Source organism: Myodes glareolus, chromosome 16, assembly GCF_982192425.1.
Source record: "Myodes glareolus chromosome 16, mMyoGla1.1, whole genome shotgun sequence".
NCBI lineage: Eukaryota > Metazoa > Chordata > Mammalia > Rodentia > Cricetidae > Myodes > Myodes glareolus.
In genome coordinates, this window is record NC_142041.1 from 20,720,163 (window position 1) to 20,744,001 (window position 23,839).

Here is a 23,839-nt window from a genome sequence, read left to right on the forward strand (position 1 = left end):
GTGAGGTCTCCTACAAACCAAGTCAGGCCCCACCAATCAGACCCTATCTTTGCAGCTGAGTTGCTTGTGCGAATTCATTTGCATAATTTGGTTCAATATTTACCGAGCCAGCCTCATTTTCTGGGTTGTCTCCGTGGCCAACAGCTGGGAAACCTGCAATTTCAGTATGATGAGCATGCTGGGAAGCCACCAAGGGCTCACACTGAGATGCAGCTTCCAAACAGAGGCAACCCTGGGGAGCTCCCGCCTTGGTCTACCCCAGATCTCCGCAGCTGGAAGTCAGCTAGTCCAACTGCAAGTCACTGCTGCAGTGGCAGCAGTGGCGGCACTGGTTTAGGTCTCTCTAGTTACATGAATGTCATAACAGCTGACTGAGGTTGAGAACTTCAAGTGGAATTCCTCCCTGAATCTTCAAAGCAGCCCTGGGAGGGAGCAGATCCATTAGGGCTGTTTCACAAAAAATCAGACTTGGTCAGCCAGGAAAAGCCCATGGAGGGTGTTAGATTAGCATAAAGCACTGATTCAGGATCGAATGACATCATTATGCTTCACGCTTGCCCCTGCTAACTGCTGACTTCATCTGAGCCCAAGCTCGGAGTGGGGAATCCCGGCTGCTGTTACCCATGCTCCATCCACATCCACCTGGTTTACGTGGGTGGGAATTGTGAGGCTTCTGCTAGTCTTGAAAGGCACTGGATTGAGTAGGTTTGAGTTACTTTCTGGACACAGTGACTGATTTAGCCAATTGTAAATGGAGGGTTCTCTGTCCTGCCCATTTCACAGCCACTTCTAAATAATCATTCAGAGGCTTATATTAAATATTAGTGTTCAACCAATAGCTCAGGCTTATTACTTGCTACCTGAATATTTCTATCTGTGTTTTGCTACATGACTCAAGGCTTGTTACTTTATTTTTACACACCCTGCTTGTTTGGTAGCTGGCTAACTTTTCTCTCCACTCTGCCCCTTCTCATCTGAGTTCTCAGTTTGATTGTTCCTCCTAACCTTACCCTGCCTGGCTATTTGTTAAGCAGCTTTTATTATTAACCAATGAGAGATTTATTCACAGCACAGATCATCCCACAGCAGCAAGTGATCATGTGTTCTTCTTAACTCCCAGAGCCAAAGGAGGAAGTGGACCCAAAATAAAAATCAGAAAAGTATTTGGAATGAAATGGAGGGAATGGTGTGTGTCTCATGAAGGTTTGTATCATCTGTATTATTCTGGTAAGAAAATGGCTGGGTAATATGGTGATCCCAACCCAGGAAGCTGAGGTGGAACAATTGCCCAAACTTCAAGGCTGTCCTGAGCTGCATAGTAAGTTCCAGAACAGTCTGAGCTACAAAGTGAGACCACGGGCTAGGGATGTAGCTCAGTTGGTAGAGTGCTTGCCTAGCATGCAGAGTCCTGGGAATCCTCAGTACCACACAAACCAAGCATAGTGACCCACACCTGTAATCCCAGTACCTGGACTCAGGAAATAGAGACAGGAGGATCAGAAATGAAAAGTTATCATCTGCTATATGGTGAATTTGCTGACAGTCTAGGCTACAGGAGGTTCTGAAAGATGGATAGATATATGGATGGACGGAGGGAGGGAGAGATTGATGGGTGGATAGATGGATGGATGGTGGATAGATAGATAGATGATGGTGGATGGGTGGGTGGATGGATGGGTGGTATGAAAAGTTCTTCTGTCTATGTGTTGCTTTTATTGGTTAATGAATAAAGAAACTGCCTTGGCCTGTTGATAGGACAGAGCTTGGTAGGCGAGGAAAACTGGACTGAATGCTGGGAGAAGGAAGACGGAGAGAGAGAGACATCATGGAGCCACCAGAGACAGATGCTGGGAATTTAACCAGTGAGCCACAGCCACGTGGAGATATACAGATTAATAGAGATGGGTTAATTTGGGATACGAGTTTGGTCAATTAAAAGCTAGAACTAATGGGCCAAGCAGTGATTTAATTAATATGGTTTCTGTGTGATTATTTCAGGTCTAAGATAGCCGGGTGGCCAGGAGTGAATAAGCGACCCATCACCAACAGATGGGTAGATGGATGGGTGGATGGGTGGATGGATAAGTGGGTAGATATCTTGCGTTAAAAATAAATAAGAAAAGGGACATAGAAAAACCACTAAAATATGTATGACTAAGAAGTGTTTGCTTTATCCTCCGAGGGCTCCATCTTGATCATCTTCAAATAGTCAATCTATATCTCTAGTTGGTGTGACAGGGACTCTTGCATTGGATTTCAATGTTCTGATGTCTTGAAATTCATCATCGTTTTTTAACTAAGAGACTTGTGCCTTCTTTTGTATTGACATCTACCAGTTACCTGCCTACAACCGGGTTGGTGGGCTTAGACAACTTCTATGACTCTTAAATAGACCCAGTCCCTGGGGTGCTAGAGTTCTGGGAGTCCTTATGGATTCCAGATTCTTCCCCTCCCCAGAGCCCCAAAATGGACATTAACCATGTTCTACTTTCTGCACTTGTCATTACACAAGTCCCTGGTTCTGAATGAGGGCCTCTTACTATAGCCCTAACACACACTCCAACTTGTTCCTCCAAGGACTGGGAGCCAGTTCCTCAGGAGCCCGACACTATTAGAATGCACAAACTAAAACTTTGGATGATTTCCACCTTCTCAGCCCCCTCCTAGCAACAGCTGCTGACCACAGGACCACTCAGGGCCCACTACCTGGCTCTACCTGCCCCCACTGTCCAGACCAAGGAATGCTGGCAATTCACAAAAGTCTCCCTTCATTCAACACAGTTATTGCATGGCACCCACCACATGCCAGTCCACACACACATGTACCTATGCTCTGTCATCAGGTGACATACTCACAAGACATCTGGGGTCTTCGCTGAGAATGCTATGTGTACAGCTTTCCAGATACCAGCAAGGAGACATGTTCTGTTCAGAAGCAAAAGGAACCTTCCTCCAGAGACATCAAGGTGTCCCCAGACAACTCAGCCAGGGTTGAGTCCTGGAACATCCTCTGAGAACCACCCCCCCCCCAACCTTCTATGAGCCACTGTTGACACCTGCTACATCCAGGAATTTGTCACCATTGAAGAAGAGCACTCTGGCCAGATCTTTGTCTCGGAAAATGATAGTCTTCTCTCTTGCTGTTACTTATTTGTTCAACCCGTACGTGTTGATGGCTTCTGAGTTCCAGGTCTTGACCTCAGTGCCAGCAGCATCAGAGAGTAGCTAATGACAGTCTTGTCAGCTCAGGGTGTCCTAGCAAAATGCAGGTTGAACCGTTTAAATCCCACATGAATATTTCTCACAAGTCTACAGGCTGGAAGTCTAAGTTCAAGGCACCAGCTCATTGGGTTCTTATTGATGGCTCCCTCCTGGGTCTGCAGATGGCTAGCCACTGTCTTGCTGTGAATTCACAGAGGGAGGGAGAAAGGGAAGCAGCCAAGCTCTCTTTTAAGATGAATCTCATCCACAAAACTCTTTCATAGAAGCATCCAGAATAATGCTTAACCAAACAACTGGGTAGTGTGGCCTGGCAAGTTACATAAAAGTAACTATCCCAGGGGTAAGTATATATCTTCAAGGGCTGTTTGGGGAGTCTAGTTAGTTCCTCTCACTAGGTTTTCAGATATCACCTGATGTAATGAAGGATAGCGGGTAAGGACCAGCAATTATTATCACTCTGGAATTCAATTACACGTAAGATACATCATTCTCCTTATGCGATCACACCAAGAAGTCTGTCCCTTAGTGCCCCCCAGGACCTCAGCAACTGTGGCTAAGAGCTGCTGGTGTTAAGTCTATCCCCAAACAACGACAGCCCGCCCTTGCCATCTGTTGAAGAATGATACCTTTACCTGTTTTAGCCACATGGCTCCTGTGGAGTTCCCATACCTGAGGCAACTAAGGCAGCCTGGAGTTCTCAAATCAGATCTTTAGCCAGAGCCCTATTGCCAGCTGGAAGCTAGGACCATGGAAGCTGGGGAGTTACCAGGAACTAGGACCCAGCCTCAGGGAAAGGTCTAGACTAGCCACTGGGACCAATAACAAGAGGAGGAAGCAGCTGTGCAGGCATTGTACCACATCTGTTGGTCCTCGATCACCTGTTCTCCCTGTTTGTCCCATAAGCTCCAGATCTCAAGTAGGATCCTGTGGGCCTCCCATCTCTGTAGCCAGTATGGTACTCAACACAGGCTCCCTCCCTGCTGTTAGGCTCTACTTTGGGGGCACCTAACCAGCCCACTCTGCAGAGCTTTCTAGAAAGGAAGAGAAGGAACCAGTTTATCCATTCAATACATTTAAGAGGAACTCAGTCTGCTCACGGTGATAGTCTAACCAAGGGCTCACTGGGTAAGTGCCCTGAGTCCTTACTTTGTGCCCCAGGAGGTGTATTCCCATCCAGTTGCCCAGTGAAAGCATCAGGTTTTCTTTATACATTTATTTCAATCCTAGAGACTCATGGTAAGGAGGTTAAATTTTTCCCTGTGCCAGCCATCCAAGAGAGAAAGATTCCCTTCATTCCTTCTTGTATTTTTGAGACAAAGTTTCATGTAGTTCAGGTTGATATAAATATGCTGTGTAATCAAGACCTCCCAGTATAATCAAGACTAGCCTTTACCTCCCGATTCCTTCGGCCTCAACATCCTAAAACACTGGAGTTACAGACATGCCGGAACATTCCCTTTCCCTTTGGGGCCTCAGTTTTCCCATCTCGGAAAGAAGGGCTTGGGCTGAATGATATCTAATGACCTTATACCCCTAATATTTCTGTGTTCCAGCCTTGTGCAGCAAGCAGCCTATGTACTGCCCTCAGGCATTGAGTAAGAAAACCTCTGTGGGGCCAGGCAATGGGGAATGGGCAGGGGTGACAATCTGGGTTGATAGATGTTCAGTCTAGGATCTAGAATAAGAAGAGAAGTCAGTAATGGCGGGGCACACGTATAATCCCAGCACTTGAGAGGTAGAGGCAGGAGGATCAGGAATTCAACACCATTTTCACCTACATAGAACACTGAAGGCAGCTTGGGCACTTCTGTAGGAAAAAAAAAAACTAGACTTGGAGGAGAAAGGAGGGGGTTGCCTGAATGGTGACCATCCTGGGACATATAACCTGGTTTCATGTGACACCATTTCTTGGGAGATGTGACCAAGCATCTTCTCACCCCAGATATGGAGCCAACCACAGACCAACATAAGGAGAGCTCTGAAGCCCAGTTTGGTGAACCCACGAGTTTAATGGGGTTACTTCTAGGAGTAGGAGTGATTCGGGGCCACCTGCCTCACCGAAAGCCCACCCCAGTATGGGGGACCGTCCGCGAAAGCTGAAAACCCAGAGCTCACTTCCTACAGCACCTGCGGGCAGCTCAGCAGCTGAGAAAGTGTCTCTTCTGGGCAGCCTGGTTAGTCTGGGCCCCTCCTAAGGCGGCTTTGATGAAAGGTCTCTGATACCATAGCCAACACTTAAGACGACTGGCTGCAAGATTCATTTAACACCGTGGACAGACAGACAGATAGACAGCAGCATGCTGGGGACTCTCAGGAAAGTTCAGACCCCAGCACCAGAAACAAACAATGGGGGGGGGCGGATTCTCTGGAGGGAGGAATCAGAACCTATGTGTCAGAAGTGGGGGTTTCTTCTTGTACCTTGCTAAGGACCGGATGGTTTCACAAGCCGGTAGGACGTAAGGGGCAGGATGTGTGGCCACCAACAATGGCTTGGTGTAAACTCACCCCGGCCCCAGGTGAGAGATTCTGGCACCAGGAAATCTGTCAGTTAAGGACTCATGAATACTGTCATTTACTCTGTGAAAGGGGAAAGGCTGCTGCAGGTATTGTAGCTTGAGCCTTGGCATTTCACGCAGATGTGTGGCTTCTCACATGGCCTCTTACAAGTTTCTATAAACAGCGCTTACTGTTTATAGAAACTTGTCGAGGGAGGGGCATAGCATGCCTGGTCAGTCTCAGGGACTTCCTGAGTCTCATCTAGCTTGTCTGGAGGATGGGATGTCTTAACATGGAGCAGATTGCTGACAATACCTGAGGAGGGATGGAATTCTTCCTGAGAGGATAGAGTCAGGGAAAGGCCTGAGGCCCACAGATTGCATATGAGCATGTCTCCGTCCCTGGTCACTCATTATCACCTCTACTCCCCAGAGTTGCTGTCATACTTAGCGTTCTGTCTCTGATGGTTGTGTCCTCAAAGACGCTGAAGCTCCCTCCCTGGCACTTTTAATGTGAACCAATTTGACAGAGGGTCTTTACAGATGATCAAGATAGCAGAGGTGGTACAGGCACACGCTGTGGGCTCTGTGCACTGTTTCCTTTCGCCGATGAGAGACCAAGGCCAGGACGGCTCCATGAAGACCTTCCTACTTTAAAAGACAGAAACTCATTGGAGAATTCCATGTGGTTGTCAGTTTCTAAAACGGGAAAATATGGACCCTGTATACACGTTCAGGATGGTGCTGCTGCAAGCTAAGATTGTCAGCAAACCCCAGGAGCTAGGGCCTGGAAGATTCTCCCCACAGGCTAAAAGAGAAAGCGATTCTATCCACACCTGGACTTTTTGATTCCAGGACTGCAAGACAATAAAGTGCCAATTACAGAAGCCACCGGTCTGTGCACACAAGTCTTAGGACGGCCACTGTCCTGCAATTTCTGTGCGCCCGCTTCCCCCAGGCTTGACTCAAATAAGAACGCCCTCTACGTAGATAGATACAGGAAGAGACCTCAGCGGACACACACACCTGCAGACATTATCCACCAAGGCAGACAATGTGCTGGAAGGCAGAAGGTAGGTGTTGTGCTTCTCACTGATCAAAACAGGAAGTCGAAGAGCCTACAACTTGCTCACAAAGGCAACCTGTCCACCCGGCTCCTGAGATAAGGGCAAAGCTGCCTCTGCTGGCTTGTTTCTGTGATACACCTTCCCTCCAGGCGTGTCTATCTGGTCCTGAGGCCTCCACAGGGTCACCTCTGCCCCTCTGCAACCTCAGCCTCAACGGTTGGGCACACTGACTGCATCTGAACTCTTTCTTCAGGGCCGAAAGGCGCTGTTCCTGCCCTACCCGAGCCCCGTCTTGTTTCCTGACCCCATTGACGGTCACTGACTGTCCCTTTCTCTGTGGCCACCATCCCTGCTCGGTGGTATACATACCTACAGCTTTCTCCAGTGTCAGACCCTTCCGCTGGGTCAAATACTTCCGCTATTGCTTGGGTACAAATTTATTTATTTATTTTTTTACCTACTTGTTTGTTTGTGATGGTGGGGATGGAACCCAGTGATTTACGCATAGTGAGCAAGTTAAGTATCCCATCACTGAACTCCACACAACCGCCCTGGCTTTTCTTCCTGTCTCTTGAATGCAGCCAGTTCCTCCCTGACTGGATACTTCTCTCCTTGTCCCTGAAAGACACTCCCCCACAGGCTGTCCCATAGCTGCCTTACGTGGGTCTTTGCATTGCTGTTCTAAGCCTCCCTCTCAGAGGAAAATCCCTTCCCTGATCTTCAGAAGAAGGTGTCCTTCGAAGCACTTGGCAGCATCTGAAACCATCAGCTCATGTTCATCTCATTAGACTCCAGCAGGACAAAGATGCCCACTCCAAATAATTCAGTCAATAGAAAGAATTTCAATTGGAAATCAACAGGGATGCGGGACACCCTGGGAAGATGTGGTCCAAATGCAGGAAGCCATACAGGAGGAGCGATGGAGGAGAAGGAAACAGGCAACGGGAACTGGAAGAAGAAAAGTTGTTGGACGAAACGGACTGAGGAATGAAAGGAGCAGGGGGAACCGGAGCCCGAAAGGAGACATGAGGCCAGCCCAAGATGTCGGATGTTAGGGGCAATGAGGAGGAAGAAGAGGAAGAAGAGGAGGAAGGGAAGGAGGAGGATAAACCTGAGCAGAGCTGGCTGACAGTGGAGCCTGAGAAATGGAGTCTTCCAGGCAGTGTCCTCTGTAACCGTGGAGCGAGGAAACAGTGGAGTAGAGATTGTAACCGTGGAGCGAGGAAACAGCGGAGTAGAGATTGTAACTGTGGAGCGAGGAAAAGTAGAGACAGATCTGAGAGCTGACCAACAACTAGCTGATCGAAGAGCTGCACACTTGGTCACCTGGTCCGGCAAGCACTTGAGACCCTTAAGAACAGATCTTGTTGGTTTTCCTCTCCCGCACCTGGAGAGGTGGGCGGGCCCAGGAGGCGTTCAATGCATTTACAGTGAGCAAAGGAACACTAAAGCTTGTTAGTTGTACGTAAACCCAGCCACACTAAATTTGGTTGTGAGGAGTAACTGAGAAACTTCAGTAAGTGTCCTGGGCTAAACTTACGTATTGTAAGCCCTCCCACCCACAAGACGGCACACATCATGAACTCACCTGTTTTCCAGTCATACCTGACCATGCTGTGCCCTAGGCTAATCCTGACCCCCTGGAGACTGCTGTGCCTCTTAATACAGTGGCTCTTTAGAAAGCCACACACTTTTCCCAACTAGATGGCTCAGCGAGTAAAGGCACTTGCCACCATATCTGACAACCAGCGGGTAACCCACGGGTCTCACACAGTAGGAGAGAACCAACCCCTGCAAGGTGTCCCCCAACTTCTGCATGCTCACCATGGTACACATGCGTATTAGTGAATTAATTAAAAACAACATGTTGTCACGCCTTTCTGTTTTCCAAGGACCTTTGCCATGCTCATTTGTCTCGTTCTGCACATCCCTGTGATTTCAAGAACAACCACTAATTAACACGAACACACACGTGCCGGGCCCTGTCCTAAAGCGCCGCCTTGATCCCCTTCATCCTTCGAGAGCTATAAAGCTGATGTTAAAGATGAGGAAACCGAGGCACAGGCAGATCAGGTGACATGCCGCAGGTCACCTGGGTGGTGTGCGGCACACCTGGGTCTAACCCAAGCCACCTGGCTGCAGTTAACCACAGTCTACTGAGAAGAAGAGCTCTCCTCCTGCCTTCTGGGAGGTAACTAGACAGGAAGGTGCACAGGATTGCAGGAAGTGGCAAAGAGGGGAGGGTGGGGTTTTCCTGTGTCCTGTAAACACAGCTTTGTGTTCACTGTAGAGTTTTCTTTCTTCTTTTCTTTTTTTTTTCTGTTTGTTTGTTTGGTTTTCGTTTGTTTGTTTTTCAAGACAGGCTCTCTCTGTGTAGCCATGGCTGTCCTGGAACTCACTTTGTAGACCAGGTTGGCCTCAAACTCACAGAAACCACCTGTCTCTGCCTCCGAGTGCTGGGATTAAAAGCGTTTGCCACCACTGCCCGCCACTGGGTCGTTTTCTGTAGTGAGCTCCATGGGCGTCAGTGGGCAGCTGTTGTGGAGTCAGGACACAAAGCAAACTGATGCAGTCTGTGTGAAGCTGGGCGATGTGGAAGTGAGAAGAGCAAACCGACTTCTCTTCGCTTCAGGCAGCATCCACGAGGCTGGAGTGAGGATAACCGGCAAGCAGCAGAAGGACTTTCTCACTTAGTCAAGGATCTAGTCTAAACTTCACTGGGAGCCTCCACGCGTCACCCACCTGAACGTGCACAACAGAGAACCCAAGGATGCTTGATGGATGGGCCAACCAAACACAAGCACATTGCTGAGTCTGGGCTAATGGGAGCATTCCCTTGTACCAGCATAGAGGAAACATTCTGGAGTCAACAATGACCCAGTCAGCAAATCACATTCTGAAGCTCCTGACACACACCTGGGGCGAGAGCAGGTGACACCTGAATAGTTTACGACCAGAATAACTTCTCTGGGAAAACAATAACAACATAAGACAGAGGCTCAAATGTTTGCACCTGAGTCCAAAGCTTCAGAGGCCAAACGGAAGGTGGTAGCTTGAATTGTGTGTGTGTCTGTGTGTTGCATATGTATGACAGGGTATGTGTATGTGTGTATGGTGCATATGTATGACAGTGTGTGTGTGTGTGTGTGTGGTACATATGTATGACAGGGCTCCAAGGCCAGAGGGGATATCCAGAGATATCCAGGTGCCTTGCTTTGTCTTTCTCGGCCTCCTCCCTTTCAGACAGTGTCCCTTACTGGGCCCCAAGTCCCCAGGTTTTCCTCTAGAGTGGCTGGCCAGCGAGTTCCTAGGACCCATTTGTCAGCACCGGGGTTGTCAGTGTCCTACGCTCAGCTGTCCTTTTGTTTGTTTTGTTGAGACGGGACCTCACTGTGCAGCCCTGGCTGGCCTGGAACTCACTGTGTAGACCAGGCTGGCCTTGACTGCAAAGAGATTCACCTGCCTCTGCCTCATGAGTGCTGCTATTAAAAGTGTGCACCCCGCCCGGCTTTTTATTTTTTAATGCAGGGTCTGTGCATCCAAATTAGGTCCTCATGCTTGTACCCACTGAACCATCTCCTCAGACTTTTCTGAAATTCTAGAATTATTCTAAAAATTGTTACAATGTCTTTTCTAGGTACTAGGGATCTAGCCTAGCTAAGGTCTTGAAAGTTTGATCTATGCTGAAGCCAAAATAATTTCCCTATGTGTTGTAGTTTTGCCCTTTATAGTAAGGACTTCTGCTAATCAAAGATAACGAATGAGAAACATACATAAAAAATTATTTTAGGGCCAACAAGATGATGTTTTGGGTAAAGATGCTTGCCTCAAAGCTCAAAGATCAGAATTTGATTCCTGGGTCCCACATGGTAAAGAAAAACAGACTCCCAAAAGCTGCCTTCTGACCTCCACACAGATGCTGGGGCACATCTACAACATACAACATCTACACACATGTTAAATAAATAATAAAGAAGTATATAAGTTATAAATATATTTAAATGATTTTCCTTTGGACCAGATAGGAAGCAGTTTCATCAACATCCATTTGCTATTATAAATATGTCTTCTGGGAGCCACTGCTTTTTATATCATTTCTATCATTTATGTGTAGATCTATTTTAGAATTTTGTATTTTGGAATGGGGCATGGTGATGCCCACCTGTAATCCCAGTACCTAAGAAGTGGAAGCAAGAGGACCGAGAATTGAAGATCACTCTCAGATAACATTGTGAGTTCAAAGCCTGCCGAGCTACCTAAGATCCTATCTTACAAAAACAAAAAAGGAGGGCTATGAGGGAGGAAATGACTTAGTGGGTAGAACACTTGCCACACAAGCAAAAGGCCCTGGGTTTGAATCCCCAGAGCCCATGTAAAGCCAGATGCACCAGCAGGTTTCTGCAAATCCAATGCTGTTATAGAAAAAAAGATAGAGACACGAGAAACCCTGAAAGCTTGCAGCCCAGAGAGCCTGGCATAGACAGTGGCCCTGCTTCAAATGAGAGGGAAGGTAAGAACCCACAGGCAAAGTTTCCTCTGGACTCTGAGCTCATGCACCTACATTCATACATGTGAACATGCGCACACATACATGCAAGGCTATTTTTTAACTATTTTAATTGAAAAGGAATTTTATACTTTCTTGCTCATTTTTTCTTTACTCTTGATAATTTTTTTTTAATTTCAGAATGCAGATTTAAACCCTTTAGTCTTTTTTTTTAGATTTTATTTATTATGTATACAGTGTTCTACCTGAATGCATACCAGGTCACCAGATCTCATTATAGATGGTTGTGAACCACCATGTGGTTGCTGGGAATTGAACTCAGGACCTCTGGAAGAGCAGTCAGTGCTCTTAACCTCTGAGCCATCTCTCCAGCCCTACTCTTGATAATTTTATAATATACATACTGAAATATGATCATATCTACCTGTATCTCCTGTAGCATGAATTCTAATTGGTCTTAATAAAAAAAAACTCAGAGTCAGTTACCAGGGGTAAAAGCTAAAGGATCAGAGAAACAAAGCAGCCAACCACTATAAAGTTCTTACTTCTACCAATGCTCAGACTGAAGGGGTGACCCTGTCTCTATGAAACCTCAGACTGCACTGAGCTCCTGTCTCCTCCCTCTTTGTATTCCTCTCTCTGCCCAGCCATATCACTCCTGTCTCCACCTCCCTAGTGCTGGGATTAAAGGTGTGGGATCCCAAGTGCAGGGATCACCTTTGTGTGAGCTCTGTTCTCTTTTAGACAGATTCTATTTTGTGTAGCTCAGGGTGGCCTTGAACTCACAGAGACCCGTCTGTCTCTGTCTCCCAAGTGCTGGGATTAAAGGTGTGTGCCACCACTGCCTGGCTTCTATGGCTAACTCGTGGCTTAGCTCTACACTCTGAGCTTCAGGCAAGCTTTATTTGTTAGATCACAAACAAAGTATCACCACAGTCTTCCCATCCGCAGCTCCCTCTACATCCTCACCAGCGCGCCCCACTTCATGCCTCTTTCTTTTGTAAATAACCCACTAGGTCCACTTAGTGCTGGTCATATGTGTGTGGGAGTGGGGCCATCCACTTGAGCATGGGAATCCCACTAGTGAGACCACAGCCTCCAAGAAAAAAAATAATGATACTCCCACACCAGCAGGTATTGCCAATAGCTCCTGAGTAAAAGGCAGAGCCTGGAAGACACCTCCTTCACCTAAACTGAAATTCTGGTTAGCTGGATCTTGTGCTGATAACCACAGCTGCTGAGAAGTCTCAAGTACAAAGGCCATGGCTGGCCCAGAAGACAGCATCTCGCAGCATCCTCCCCATTCTCCAGCTCTTACCTTCTTTCGGCCTCCTCTTCCATGACGTTCACTGAGCACTGATGGTTCAGGGGTTAATAAAGATGTCCTGTTTAGGACTTAGTTGGGGTTTCTGCTGTTGTGATAAAACACGGTGACCGAAAGGAGCTTGGGGAGGAAAGGGTTTATTTCATCTTAGAGCTTGCCGTCCATCACCCGGGGAAGTCAGGGTAGGAACTCAAGGTAGGAACCAGGAAACAAGAACGGAAGCAGAGGCCAAACAGGGATGCTGCTGACAGCTTGCTCTGCATGGTTTGCTCAGCCTGCTTTCTTCTACAACCCTGGACCACCTGCCCACGGTGAACTAGGCTCTCCTACATCAATCATCAACGGAGAAAACCCAACTACAGGATTGCCCGCAATGCACTCCGGTAGGGGCAGTTTCTAAATTGAAGTTCCCTCCTAGATAACCCTAGCTGGTGCTTTCTATTGCTGTAATGAAACACCTTGATAGAAAGCAACTTAGGGACCAGAAGGTTTATTTGCCTTACAACACGCCCCTTTCACTGTCCGTCCTGAAAGGAAGACAAGACAGGAACCTGGAGGCAGGGCCGGGAACAAAGTTCATGGAGAATGCTGCTTCCTAGCATTCTATGGGGCTCTCCTCACTCTGCTTTTTTTATACCAGCCAGGACTACCTGCCCAAGGATGGGGTGGTGCGGCCTAGAGTGGGGTGCCTCCTCCCACTTCAATCACTAGTCAAGAAAATGCCCTTAGGGATGTGCCCACAGCCAGATCAATTTGGTGCAGGTTCCCTCTTCCCAGATAATGCTGGCTTGTGTTAAACTGACAAGAAAACCAACTAGCACAATGGTGGACTGTACCATTCGGAGCCAGAGCGAACTGAACCCCCTCTCCCATAAGTTGCTGTTGTCTGGATAGTTGATCAGAGCAACAATAAAGTAACTGGAACACACGGCTTATGGAGATGGAACAACTTGCTCAAGAGTTTACAGCTAAATGAACAGCTCCTTGGTGGTCAGAACATTCATCCCTTCGTTTCAGGGGCTTGGAAAAGGAAAGCCGCTCACCTATTTTATTCTTTTATTTACTATGAAAGGGGAGGGTCACAGAAGGCTTCAAGGATATAATTAATTTGTTACTTAAAATCCTTTATCATTGATTTTTGGGGGGAGGGAGCCAAAAAAAATCCAGGCATGAGATACGGTAAAAGAGATGACTCAGCAGGTAGAGCAGACTGCGCATGCCTGAGAAACCAAGTTCACGTCCCCAGTACCCATGTGAGACTTAAACACAGCGGCACACATCTGTAGTCCTAGGTCATCCTGTACGGGGCTCTGGCCGTGGGAAGCGTCAATGCATTGGAGGAGAGGGAGAGCCTGTGAAGCTGGGGAGAGAGAAGGAATAGCTGGCTAGCCGGCCTCGAGACTGAAGCGGAACCGGTGGGAAGGCGTGTCCAGAGGAACAAACGTCTGAAAGGCTAGTCCTGTTTTTCTGACCCTTGAAATACACCCAGATCGGGGCTGGAGAGATGACTCAGCGGTTAAGAGCAATCACTTCCAGAGGACCCGGGTTCAGTCCCCAGCACCCACATGACAGTTCACACCAGTCTGTAACCCCAAGATCTCACACCCTCACTCAGACACACATGCACACAAAACACAAATAAATATTTAAAAAAAAAAAAGAGCGAGCGAGAGAGAAACACACACAGAAAGACTGCGATTTGCATTGTATGAGTGTGGGGATGGGGGATGGGGTGCACAGTCTGAGCCCACAGCGAGGCCTAGTTCCGACTTCCTGGCTTGTTGCAAGCCCAGTAGTATTGCTGGATGCATGGAGATGCAGGAAAGAGCAGCAAGTGTCGGGTTCGCTTTCCTCAGCCTCCTCCCACCCCTGCCCAACAGCTGCGTCTCCCTGAAGAATCAAGAGTCTAGAGAGCGCTATTGCTCCAGCTGGAACACAGCCCTGGGCTGCGCCAGGGATGGATAAAGGGAATGAGGGGCTTTCAGTGGGATCACAGGCCTGACGGGGGATCTGGTCGTGAGCTCTTGCCCACTCCACCAAACGGAAGACCCACCCCCTGGCTGCATGCGATCTGAGTCACTGTGGGTGAGTTTTAAACGCGAGCGAAGAACAGGTTAGCTCTCTCAAATTGACAGCCAGCTTACGGCAATATAAACAAGAGAGCTGTGAGGAAGCCAGCCAGCGTCCCTTAGACTCCAGATCTCATTAGCCCTCTGTGTGCTCTTCCCTCCGGGCATGTGTCAGGGCAGAGGTCTAAGACCATCTCAAAGACTAAAAGGAAGACCCACTGCCTCCTTGACCCCCACTCCTCTCCACAGATCAGCATGAAGTGGAGGCCAGGAGCCAGGGGTTCTAATTAGGACAGCCAGTGCACACAGCTGGCTCGCTCTTTCAACTTGGGTTTCCTTACGCAAGCCAGGGCGGTCTTCAGCTTGCAGCGCTGTAGGTCCAGTTCCACCACCCTTCCACAGTAGAGTCTGGGCAACCAGGCTGCTGTGTGCCAGGTCTTCAGGACAGCATCCTTCCTCTAACTGATAACCCCCGCTCTTCCAAGACTCCAGAGCAGTCAGCTCTCCCTCACCTGTCTGGGCCTTCCCTATGCTCCTCACCTGAGAGTCTGCGAAGCTCCCCCTCACCACAAGGGGGCGAGACAGGGCAAAATAAATAGTTTTTCTCCCCTTTTCCAGGTGGTTGTTTTAACTTATTAAAAAAAAAACAACTATCTTTTCTCATTTTACATGCCAGATCCATTTCTCACCCCTCCCCCCCTCCTGCTCCCTCTACCTCCCCGCTCCCGCCCCGTTCCTTCCCCCCATCCACTCCTTAGAGAGAGTAAGTCTTCCCTTAGGAAGTCAACTAAGTCTAGGCATTGCTTTGAGGCAGGACCAAGGTTCTCCCCACTATATCTACGCTGAGCAAGGTATCCCTCCATAGAGAATGGGCTCCAAAAAGCCAGTACCAGCAGAAGGGATAAATCGTGGTCTCACTGTCAGTGGCTCCACAGTCTGCCCCTGCCATACAACTGTCAGCCACACTCAGAGGGCCTAGTTTGGCTCGATGCTGGTTCCCTCGCTGTCCGGTCATTGTTAGTGGGCTCCCATTAGCTCAGGTAAGCTGTTTCAGTGGGTGTCCCCATCATGGTCTTGATCTCTTTGCTTATATTCTCACTCCTATTCTTCAATTGGACTTTAGGGGCTCAGCCCAAAGCTCCACTGTGGTTCTCTGAATCTGCTTCCATCAATTGCTGGATGAAAGTTCTATGGTGACATTTAAGATAGTCAGTCTGACTACAGGGCAAGGCCAGTTCAGGGACCCTCTCCGCTACTCCTTAGGGTCTTAGCTGGGGTCATCCTTGGGGATTCCTGGAAATTTTTCTACTGCTACGTTTCTTGCTAGCCCCATAATGGCTGCCTCGATCAAGATGTCTCTTTTCTTGTTCTCCATCTCTGTCCTTCCTCCATCTTGACCATCACATTCCCTCAAGTTCTCCTCTCCTTCCCCTTCTCCCCCTCTTCCTCTCCTTCCACTTTCCCTTCTACCCCAACCCCCATGCTCCCAATTTTCTCAGGAGATCTTGTCTATTTTCCCTTCCTGGGGATTCTATGTATGTTTCTCTTAGGGTTCTCCCTGTTACTTAGCTTCTCTGGGGTCATGGACTATGACTCCCTATACTTTGCTTTACAGCCGGTATTCATCTAAGAGTGAGTACATACCATGCTCATCTTTCCGGGTCTGGGTTACCTCACTCAGGATCGTTTTTTCTAGTTCCATTTATTTGCAAGCAGATTTCAAGATGTCATTGATTTTACTACTGAGCAGTACCACATTTTCTTTATCCATTCTCCAGTTGAGGAGCATCTAGGTTGTTTCCAGGTTCTGACTATTATGAACAATGCTACTATGAACATAGTTGAACAAATATCCTTGTAGCGAGATGGTTCCACCGTTAATGCTAGGCTCACAACCAAAAACATGAGTTCGGTTCCCAGCATCCAGATGGTTTTCATCAGCACTGAGGGTGGTTTAGCCCTCTTCAGCGTCAGACGAACCAACCCAACACAGTAGCCATTCAAAGGCTTCAAGTCACAATCCATGGGGTCCTCAGCACCCCACCCCCACCCCGTGTAACCGAAAAGGCAAGTTTTCATTTTCTACTTTGACACAGTGTCCCTAAAACCAACCATGGAAATAAAGAACTGTGATCAGAGGTGTGGCTGTCCCTCATAGCAGCAAGGGAGCAACCCTCTACCAGCACTAGACACCAAAGTCCCCACGGAGCCTTCAGTATTCAAGTGGGATCTTAGGGGCGCATAGGAAGGAGTTCATCAGAGAAAGGACCTCAGGAGCATTTCTGGGCGGGAGTGGTTAGTATGTATAAACATGGTGGAGCGTACAAAGACCTGGATGAATAAGCCCGGGCCAGCGTGAAAGTATGCACTGGATCAGGTTTGTGATGAAGGTTGAAAGTCAAGCAGTGAGCGGGCATGTGGCTAGGCAGAGAGAAAGCTTGCTTACCTGCACACAGCCCTGGGCTTGATCCCATGGACCACGTTAGCTGAGAGTGGCGGTGCACACCTGCGACCCCAGCCATTGGGAGGCTGAGGCAGAAAACCCTGAGTTCAAGGTCATCACTCGTACACAGTAAGTTAAAGAGAGGACACAGCGATGGAGACTTGCAGAACCCAGCAGTGCGTCCTAGGGACAGAGATGACCTCCACCAGGAGGGAGACAGATTTAGTGGCCCATCTTAAAAAGGCCACCAATGAGACACTGCCTTATCTATTGCAACACGATGTCTCCTTGCTTTTAGTGAACCATGATCTATCGCATGGACCAGAATTCAGATCAGATCATGGATGGCAAATGAGATTTTTTTTGTTGATCCTGGTTTAAGTAAAATTAGCTTGTGTCACAGGCAATATGATCTAAATTTTAAAAAATTCCAGGTCTATAAATACTGCCTTTCTAGAGCTGTTTGGACTTAATTACCAATGTCCAACTTTTCACAAGGATGGGAAATGCCACCTCAGAACCTGTGGAAGCTTGGATTTTAGTTACATAGCTACTTATATGGATCTGGAAGGTTCTCGCCAGTATCTCAGAAGCAAGACTTGTTTCAATTTGTGTTTATTAGACAAAAGAGACTATGGTTAACTTTTTTTTAAGTGTCTGCATTGCCTTGATTATGCCAATTTAATTAGAATCCTACATGCATCCAACCCCCCCACCCCCACCCAGGAACACAGGCATTGAAAGGTGCTGCCTTTCCTTACTGCAGTACATTCCAATATGGTGTGTACGGTACCAAGGAAAGAATATTTAACACTTGTCCAAAAAGAAAATGACTAGGAGTGGGGGAGCCTAGCGGAACATTTTTGAGGTTTTCCTGCAGGTGGGAAAGGAGGGTCCTGTAGCAGGGAGCATCCCAGGGGCTTCCAGAATCCCATCTTCCAGCAGACTTCTGAAGACAAGAGGTAACATTTCATTTTTCTGGGTCATTTAAGTCTGAAATGGAAAAGTCATCACCTGCCATGGCAACTCTCAAACTTCTGGGTCCTAGAGCTCTCCTGCCCTTAAAATTCACCGAGAAACACGAGGTTTTCGTTTGTGTCAGTTTTCTTACCTATATTAAACAACAAAAAGTGTTGGTTTTTTGTTTTGGTTTTTGGAGACAGTTTCTCTGTGGCTTTGGAGCCTTTCCTGGAACTAGCTCTTGTAGACCAGGCTGGCCTCAAACGCACAGAGATCCGCCAGCCTCTGCCTCCTGAGTGCTAGGATTAAAGGCCTGCACCACCACCGCCCGGCTATTTCTTTGTTTTGAAACAGAATCCAGGCTGACTTGGAATTCCTAGTTTTTAAATTTAATTCTTAAAATTTAAAAATACCTTTTAATATATTTTAAAGTACCTTTTAATAAAAAGTAACAACTTTTGCAGGGGCTAGAGAGATGCCTCAGTGGTTAAGAGTGAACACGACTCTTACAGAGGACCCAAGACTGGTTCCCAGTACCCATTTTTGTGACGGCTCATAAGATCTCACACTTCTGGTTTTCTCAGGCACCTACAATCCAATAAACTAACCTCTTTACAAACAATTTTCAAATAATGGGAGTGAAGAACGGCATTCATTGTATTCGAGCTATCTCTCACCCTCCTAGCTCCAAGGATGGCTGAGGCTCACTTCTCTGAGTCTGCTCAGAGAACTGTGACATCACCTCACTAACCTCTGAGTTATATGCTAAACTATGAGTGGCTCTAAAGACAGCTCAGAGCCTTGGTGTTCTGACGCTGGCCCTGTGGACGCCCCTAAGAGGAGTCCTCACTTCCTCCTCTGTAGGAGCCACTGTCCAGCAGTAGCTGAAGAAGCAACAGAAAGTGTAAAGACATGCCAGAGAGCTGGAGGCTGAGCTCAGAGCGTGCAAGGGACAAGAACTACAGGACAGCAGTGATGCAAGGGATCAGAAGCCAGTCCACTTTTGTTTGCCCCCAGCTCTGCCATGTGGTAGCTATGAAGCTTTGCCCTGGCTCACCTCAATGTGTCTGTCCGTAAAATGGTAACATTACTGCCTATAAGCAAAGCACTAAGCACAAGGGCCTAGATTTGTAACCATCAGGAACCTTTCGTGTGGTCAGAATGAGACCTCATGATGACAGTGTTTTAGTGGTGAAAGGCTATCGGTCTGTGGTGGCCTGTATTTGCTTTTGGAACAGGAGTGAGAGGTTGACCCAAATGCATGGAAATCTTGAAAACCCTGCCATTACCATACACCTACCAAGAATCTATGGCCTCTGTGCAATGTGACTGTTCAGCTAGCAAGGCCAAATTGAAGCTACATTAATAGAGACATGATTCCCAGAACAAGGAAGGTGAGAGCTTCTGCACTCAGACCTGCCCTGGGTATTCATCAGAATGGGGAAGGGGTCCTACAAACTCAGCTCTACTGGACCAAGTTCTGGTTTTTCAACATGGGAATTTGACCAGCAGATAGCAAGTAGTCACAGAGAGACACCAGCACTTTCCCAAAACCTCATTTCTCTTAATTTGCATGTATGGAGGAATGGGGGTGCGGACGTCCATGACTGTACACACATGTGGAATTCGGAAGACAGCTGGAAGGTGACCATTCTCTCCTTCCACCATGTGGGTTCTTGAGATTGAACTCGGGCTCAGCAGCAAGCTCTCCTGCCACCTGGCATTGCTCCTCTGGTTCTGTGCAGAGCAGTCTGCAAAGCCATCAGAGGGCATGCGGAGAAGACAGAGGCAGGGCCAGCCAGTCTGCTGGGTTCTCCAAGTTCCACGTGGTGGCAGCTGAGACTGGTGGTGCGGCTCAGCCAAGAGCTCTGTACTGAGACTGGTTACCTCCTCATGGAGGCAGCAAGCATCTCAGCCCTACTACCACCTTAACGGGCTGATTTCTCAGACCCCACTCTTCCAATAGAGCTTAGGTAGAAAAGGCGAGGAGTCCAAGGCCACAGCACAGGCAAAAGAGGCCATACCAGACACTGCCATCCAGGATTGTACTGTAGAACTCTAAGACAACTCTGAGGCCTCTCAGCCTCAGTGCTTTCCCCCCTCCCCTGGGAACCAGGAATCTAACAATTACCCACACACGTACTGAAATGTTAAAAACTCACCATCTCCCTGAGTCTTTGTAAATGTTCTCCAGATAAAACTCAGTTATTAAAATTGGGGCAAGATAACCCTTTAGATGTTAGTTAACTCAGTTCTCGATGTTTTGACTCAGTCCCTGGGAAGGAGTCAAAGTAACCCACAGATGTTCCCTCTTACCTCACCTGATCTGGCAATCGTTCTCCAGCCAATTATTGGTAATAGTCCTTTGAATAAGCCAATCCCAATAGTTGGAAAACAACCCCCAGAATCCCCCCTTGTTTCTGTGGCTTTTTGTTTAAAAGTAGCCTGTACCAGCTATTTGGGGGTCTTTCTGGCTTCTCAAATGCTGAAAGACCCTGTGGCAACAGAATTAATTAAATCCTCATGCTTTTACTTCAACTATGGTGTGAGAGTGGTTTCTTGGGGCAATTCCTCCTTGGTGATTGGACTCCAGGGTCCAACAGTATGAAGTCTCCTCTGTGTGTTCTTGACTGACTCGGTCAACGCTCCATTGAAAGGCATAGCATGGACTCCACAGCAATACCCAGGCCTCCCTCTTCTATTACTGCGTATTAATGAGCTGAACAATAAAGCTTTGGAGTCAGGGTTTACTTCTATGGTAGGCACTGCCATATGGCATTGTCACGGGAGAGGTGGGGGCCCTGGTGGAAATGATAGGAGGGTCAGGGAAGAGCTCCCTAAAGGGGTCATTTGACATATTTAGGTATAAAGAGGTGGGTGCCACTCTGAATCAAAGTGACTGGCTATGAACCAGAGAGTAGATTCTGAGGACTGACTCTTCCTCAGGCGGCAGTCACGGTGGAACAGGAGGATCTGGTGCAGCGAGAGATTCACCAGGACTGGACAAATCGGGAGTATGTTGAGACCATCACCAGCAGCATCAAGAAAATCTAGGACTTTCTCAACTCTTTCGCCATGTCTTGTCATTTAATACCCACAACACTAAATGAGAAACTGACAGCCCTTGAACAGAGAATCTGGCGCATTGAAGTGAGGGTGACCAAGGTGAGACTCACTTAAAGCTGTGGCAGGCTCATGGGAAGTCGCTGTACAGAAGACTGACTGGCCATGTGGGAAAGGCACCGCAGCCTCCTGTGCCTCCTCCCCCTCCCCTTACAGATCAACAGGGCTCTTTCTTGTTTCTCTTTTTTTTTTTTCAAAAGTGGCTTTTGGGCTCTGCCCTATGCACCTGGGATGTGATGTGGTATGGGGAAGAAGTCCAGGGCACCTCTTGGAAACAGCTTTAGGCATTTCCCCTTCTCAGCAACACTGTTAGGAACTACTTGCTAATGTGTGAGGTGTTCAGAGGAGAAGGCTGGGGTTGTTAAGCTCCTCCCTGCCTCAGTATCTTTCTCTGATTTCCCTATAGCCCCACTGCCTCTGCACTGGTTGTCTCTTTACCCGTGACAGAAGGTGGAGCAGTCCTGGCTGAGACTCTCATTTCCTGCAGTGTGACTGGCTGCCAGAAGATGATGTTGTTAACCTACCAATTTCTTGTTCTGGGAGGTCAAAGCCAGGCCCCCAGTTGGCTTGATAATAAATACAAATGTACTGGCCAATCAAGGTGGCAGAATGACAGCTGAATGCCTAAGAATGGCACACAGGGGAGCTGAAAATTCTATCAAGGACAGTGGTGGACCATTACCTCATTTCACTATGCAAGGAATTCAAAACACACAAGGAAAAAAGCTGGATTTAATCTTGTGCTATTTGATTAGAATGCCATCAAATCCTGCACTATTGATATGTGACATATGTGTGTATAGACATATTTCATACATGTGCAAATGTGCAGTTGTCAATATGAACACGGGATGTCTCTGAAGCAGAAGGCTGCAGTAACCACACAAAAAGAAAATGTTTGCTTTCTAAGCAGATTCTCCAGGAAAAGAAACCAGAGCTCCTGGGGAAGGGGCTGAGTCCAGGGTTCTGATGCATAAAGCGCCTCAGATTTACAGCTGTGCCTGGGATTTACAGCCACACCAGGCAGTGAGGAACTAGTCAGAGGAGCTAGGACACAGTACAACACAAAACCCAGCTTTAAGGCACACCATGCCGGAGCCAGACAAATCCAGAGTAACAAATTATGTATTATGAAGCAAAACAGGAGGTCAAGACCTGATAAATATAGATCAATGGGGGTGGGGTGGCCTTGGGGGAGATGCAAGAATGCAGGACAATAACTACTAACAAATGTACTAGGTCTAAAAGTCACCAACGGCAACCATCACGGTAATAAGTGATCCAGAAACATTAGTAGATTCCAAAACTAGTGGGTGACAAAAAGGTATCTATAAAAGGTCAGCATACTCCGCCACACCTTCTGCTAATCTGTTAACTACAACTCAGGTCAGCTTTTCAGGGCAGAAGCCTGGCGGGGTCACCTCCTTCAAGCAAAAAAGCACCCAGAGAGACAACCTGGTCATTTCACAACAGCACTCCTGGTTTTTCCTCCTACAGGTGTGTTCGAGTCTAGTGACAAGGACATCTTACAGCAGCTGCCTTGGAACAGGAAGCATTGGAGTGGCGACGATCAAAGAAGAGTCTGCATTGGAAAGGATGAACTAAAACAGCTTGGCTGGGACTCTGGCTATAGTGGACATTAGTGCAGTAGTAAAACTGAAAAGGGTTCTCTAAAGTAGATAAGAGGTTATGAGAAGTCTTTGTTCAGTTCTATTTTTGCAAATTAACTAATTATTCGTTATATATCATTAAACTATTGTTTAATCATATATATATATATACACACACACATTTGGTACTGCATTAAACAATGGGGTAAATTATAAAAGCCACTTAGACTTGCAGTCGTTAAGAATGAGTAGAGTCATAGGCCATGGTGGCGCATACCTTTAGTCCAAGTACCAAAGAAGCAGAGGCAGGTGTATCTCTGAGTTTGAGGTCAGTCTGACTTACACAAGTTTCAGGACAGCCAGAACTACATAATAAAATTTGTCTCAAAAAATATAGAAGTGAAACTCAGAATGACTAATTGAGTAAATTTTAATTTCTTTAAAACTAGAGCAAGTGTATGAGCCAAAATGATCAAACAAATCTAATTGACCAAAAGAAAAATCTAGGAAGAAAAAGAAAACCCTCAAAACTGTACGCATGAGCTCTTCAGAGATGATGTTCAGAAGCACTCATTATGGTCCTTTGACATACCATCATAGGCTCTCCTGCAATACAGACTCTAACAAAAGCAGGCTGTCTCAATCCCCTGACAACAGGATTGTCTACCTTTATACCAGAAAAGTTGGAAAGCACCTAAATCCGCACATGGTGTGTGCCCAGGCAGAAGTCCTTATGAGACTGTCTGAGACAAAAAGCGCATGTCAGCAGGTGGGTCCCGTGTGCCAAGCATGTCCATGAAAGGTTCAAGCGGACTTTCCTTACTGAGGAACAGAAACTTGTTATGAAAGTGTTGAAGGCACAAGCACACAGCCAGAGAGCAAAATAAATGTGCAGCTTTTTTAAGTAATAAAAGTCAAGGTTTGGTATGAAAAAAAAAAAAGAACAAAAAAAACCTTCACATGAGAAAATGCTGGGAAGTTCTCCCAAGCTCAAAAAATAACTAAGTACAGCAGCCCAC

At 47.3% G+C, this 23,839-nt stretch overlaps 1 pseudogene; it reads left to right on the forward strand.

The window, feature by feature from the left end:
- The first annotated feature begins 23,358 nt into the window (after positions 1-23,358).
- LOC125390709 (large ribosomal subunit protein eL34 pseudogene) lies at positions 23,359-23,707 on the forward strand (annotated as a pseudogene).
- Positions 23,708-23,839: the final 132 nt, after the last annotated feature.